Below are 5000 nucleotides of genomic sequence, written 5' to 3' on the forward strand. Positions count from 1 at the left end.
TGTCTCTGTTTGTGTTCCCTGAGTCTATTAGCTATTGATTCAAGCATTTTACTTATAGCAGATGTCAAACTGATTGGCCTGTAGTTGCATATAGATAATTTATCTCCCTTTTTGAAGCAGGAACAACATTTGCCTGCTCCCAATCAATAGACACAAAATCAGTGTTTACCGACTTATCAAATTGTTCTGTTAATTGATCTCAGATTTCAAATTTACACTCTTTAACGACTCGATTTTTTTTTTTTTTTTTTTTTTTGTCTGGACTCGGGGATTTTGTACCTTTACGTCTTTCAATCCGTTTGACTACTTCTACCTTACTAATGCTGGTATTTGATAGTCTACTTTCTTCATTCCTACTGAAAATCGTATCGCAGTCAGATACACTATCTAACCTCTCCTTAGTAAACACCAAGAAAAAGGAAATTGTTAAACTCCTCACCCATTTTTCCTCCGATTCTATCATGACATTTTTGTTGTTTTTAATTGGGCCTATCCTTTCCTTATTTTTTGTTCTGTAGAGATGAAAGAAGCCCTTTGGATTGGATCTCGCTTGTCTGGCAACCTTAATTTCATAGTTAAGTTTTGCTGTGCGGGCTATCTTTTTAACCAGTCTTGCCATTTCGTTATATTTGGATCTAAGGTGTGTTTCCCCGTTTTTTATTATTACGTAAAGTCCTCTTTTCATTCCGATCTCATATTTCAGGCACCCTTTCCATCCACTGAATGAAAGGGAACAGAAGGGAAAGGAAGGGAAGGGAAGGAGATGGTAGAGGCGGGGATGAAAGGAAAGGGAATGGGAGGGATGGGGAGAAAAGGAGAGGGAATATAGGGATGGGGAGGGAAGAAGGAGTAAATAGAATGAGAGGAAAATTAAAGGCAAGAAGAGGTAAGTTCAGGAAATGGAAAGGGTGGCAGAGAAAAGTATAGGGTTTAGGTAAAGAGGGGAGAAAATAAGAAGGAAGGGATGGGAAGACAGAAAAGGGAAAAGGGAAAGAGTAGAGAAAGGTGGAATTGAAAGGAAAGGGTAAAAGAAAGGGAATGGACAAAGAGGGAGGAAAGAGAAGGGAAAGGGTAAAAAAGATAAAAGGAAGAGGTAGGAGGGAGGGAAAGAAAAAAAGAAGGAAAAGGGAAGAAAATGAAGGAGAAAGGAGAAAGAAGGGACGGGGAGGGAAGTGAAGGAGAGGGAATGCGAGGGAAGAGGGTAAAAACGAGGGAAGTGAAAGGGTAAAGGAGATGAATGGGAAGTGGTAGGGAGGTAGAGGAGAAAGAATGGGGAGAAAGGCAGAGAAAGGAGAACAGGTGAAAAGATGAGAAAGGAGGAAGAAGGGAGGGAGGGAAACCAAAAGGGATGGAAAGGGGATGAATTGGAGGAAAGGAAAGAAAGGGAGTGAAGGTAAGGGAAGGGGGGTTAAAGGAGGGGAAACGAAAGAAAAGGAGGGAAGGTAAGGAAAGGGGAAGGAAAAGGAGGAAAGGTGAGAAACGGTAGTGAAGAAAAGGGAAGGAAAAGGGATGTAATGGAAATGAACAGGAGGGAAAAAGAGGGAAGGGGAAGGAAAGGAATGGAAACGGATGGATTGTGAAGGAAGGGAAAAACTATGACAGAAGAGGAGAAATGGGATGTGTGTCTGTCTGTGTGTGTGTGTGTGTGTGTGTGTGTGTGTGTGTGTGTGTGTGTGTGTGTGTGTGTGTGTGTGTGTGTGTGTGTGTGTGTGTGTGAGAGAGAGAGAGAGAGAGAGAGAGAGAGAGAGAGAGAGAGAGAGAGAGAGAGAGAGAGAGAGAGAGAGAGAGAGAGAGAGTAAGTATTTGAGTGCTTGTGTGTGTATTTGTGTGGATTTTTTGTGTGTGTTTGTGAGTGCACGTATGGGCGTGTTTGTGTGTGCACGTATGTGCATGTATATATATATATATATATATATATATATATATATATATATATATGTATATATATATATATATATATGTGTGTGTGTGTGTGTGTGTGTGTGTGTGTGTGTGTGTGTGTGTGTGTGTGTGTGTGTGTGTGTGTGTGTGTGTGTGTGTGTGTTTGTGCGTTTGTGTGTGCGTGGGTTCGTGCATACGTATGTGTTTGGTTATGAATATATATTTCATCTCTGGGAAACTGAGGCTAATGCACATGCAAATGCACGTTTGAAACCATTTCAGTGTTGATGGGTCTTGTTGTTTGCAACCGTTTGCTCAGGCTTGTGTACGTTACAACAATTGTTCGAGCAATTTAGATGGTATCAATTCAAAGATAATAATTGCATTTTTGTCCACACATAGTCCCTTCACACATGGAAGAGCAATTTTTGTGTTTACGAGAATTAGGTTCAATTGTGGAATTAGGTAACTGCCGTCTTTATTAATTAATTGATGTAGGTACCTAGTTGTTTCATCCTATTTCTAGTATCTTATCATGCCTAGTTAGTATATTGTTAGTATATAATACCAAAAATACTTTAGTTAGTATATGATATACTTTAGTACATTTTGATATACTTTAGTTAGTATATATATACTTTAGTACACTTTGATATACTTTAGTTTTAGTATATCAATGATAGTTTTTACAATAACAACAACTATTCGCCCGTTAAAAGGGTTTTGTTTTTGTGTATCTTGATTATTTTTTTTTTTATCAAAAGAAAAAAAGGAGATAAGAGAATAAAGGAGATTTAATCACAGCCTGCTTTTCTTCAAAGTACATTGGTATGATTATATAATACTACACAGTTTCCAAATTATATATAAATTTTCCAAAGTTTGAAGACAATTTTGTGTTACCACTATTTGGTAATAAATGGAGTTGACCTTGTTGCATTCCAACATTATTTTTTTTCACTATACTTAGCTATGGATTGAAAGGTCTCTCAATTGTTCGAGCATTCTACCATTGCAACTCATTAAAACTAGTACACAATGACATTGCAAAAATAGTCTCATATTATGTTATTCATCACCAGATAAGTCTAACGCAAGACTAAGAATTTAGTTATAGGTGTGATCATGTCAGCAACCACTAGTGAACTTTCTCTTTCACGTTTAGATCCTGAAATTACTAATTCGTCTTTCTTCCGGTTCAACTATGCTATTGCTAGAACAGAGAGAATAAATTCTGAAAAGGAACCAATTTAGTTTGTAAACAAATAGATCAAAACAAGTCACGGGGTAAGAAACTAACAACGACATCTTTCTCTTTCCCCATTTATTCTTTTTATCGGTCTCAAGTTCCCTGCTTCCCTCGTCTATCTCTTCCTTTTCAACCCAATGTGGCCTCCACCGCCCGATTGCTATCTTGTCCTGCTCCATCACTCCTTCTCTCCATCGTCCTCATAAGTCCCTCTTGTCCTTCAACTCCCCTCCCTCTCCCTCTCTCACCCTGAAACTTTTGTACAACGTAGTTCTTCCTTTCTCGCCAGCCCTCCATGCTCCTGACTCTCAAAGACTCTGTGCCTGGCCAGAGCATACTGTGCCATTCATTTTGTCTCTCTAATCGACCGTTTTCCATTTTTTTTTTGTCATATAATTGCAATCATAATCTTTGCTTGATTTTCTGTGTCTATATTATATCGATATACTTTGTTCTCTATACAAAGTTGACGACGGTTGAAACAGCGTAATGTTATGTCTACGTGCGATTCTCTTTCACGAAGTGCGAGACACCTTCTTAATTGGCTGTATCACTCCGTGGTTCATAACTTAAGAACTTGAGTGTTTAGTTAAAAAAAAAAAAAAAAAAAAAAAATATATATATATATATATATATATATATATATATATATATATATGTATATATATATATATACAGTATATATCTATCTATCTATCTATATATATATATTTACATATATATATAATTATATATATATATATATATACAATTACTATTACTATTACCATCAATATTAACAACAACAACAACAACAACAACAACAACAACAACAACAACAACAACAACAACAGCAACAACCACAACAACAACAACAACAACAACAACAACAACAACAACAACAACAACAACAACCACAACAACACTGGCCTGTGTTTCAAAACTTTTTTGCAAAGGTTTTCCAACTGATTCAGGATCCTTTTTGCACGCTGAATTGAAAAATACAACTCATTTCTCTAGGTCAGGCCTGATTTCTAAGATGTAGTCTATTTCTATTCCAGCATTTTTTTTTTTTTTTTTAAATATTGCAATTATCCAAGCGTTATGGGTTTTGTTTTTCCAAAATGGGTCATGGGTAACTTTTAATAATTATTTTTATTTCTATTTTCAGGTCTAGATATGTATAAAAATGGATCGGAGGTGTAAAAACCGTCCTCATAGATTCTGTTACATCTGCGGACATGTGGTTCTTCTAGACCGTCAAGCAAAAATGACGGATTTTGTGAAGAAGGCATATAAAGCTTACTTTGGGGTCTTACTAGGGGACCAGGATAAACCATTCGCTCCCCATATCTGCTGCAAAACATGTGTAGAGAACTTACGGGATCGGAGGAACAAGAAAAGGAAGAGTATGCAATTTGGTGTCCCAATGGTGTGGAGGGAAGGGAAAGATCACGTTACTGACTACTATTTTTGCATGACAAATCTGTAAAGCATCAATCGCAAGAACAAGTACCATGTTCAATACCCTGGTGTTCCTTCTGCCATGGCTCCGATATTTCTGTTCCTGAGCCAAATGTCATCATGGAATCAAGTTCTGATTCCGAAATTAGTAACATGACTGATACAACTGAGTGTAATGCATACAGGTCAGAAGAGGACGACCAACCGGTGCCTTTGACCCAAGTCGAACTCAATGACCTGACACGAGACATGAAGCTTTCCAAGAAGTCTGCCCAGCTACTGGGTTCTCGTTATCCAGAGAAACGTCTACTGGCACCAGGAGCATCTTCACTGGTCTACTGTAACAATATTGCTGACCTGATTGAATTTCTTGGTCTTAAGTATAATGCTACGGAATGGAGACTTTTCACTGACTCATCTAACAGAA

General features: G+C 37.6%; 1 protein-coding gene across 5 annotated transcripts in view; it reads right to left on the bottom strand.

The window, feature by feature from the left end:
* Positions 1-5000, bottom strand: part of LOC143024880 (uncharacterized) — a 608334-nt gene that overhangs the window by 289137 nt on the left and 314197 nt on the right. The gene's annotated exons all lie outside the window — the stretch shown is intronic.

Source organism: Oratosquilla oratoria, chromosome 4, assembly GCF_046742065.1.
Source record: "Oratosquilla oratoria isolate Oo_2021 chromosome 4, ASM4674206v1, whole genome shotgun sequence".
NCBI classification, from domain to species: Eukaryota; Metazoa; Arthropoda; class Malacostraca; order Stomatopoda; family Squillidae; genus Oratosquilla; species Oratosquilla oratoria.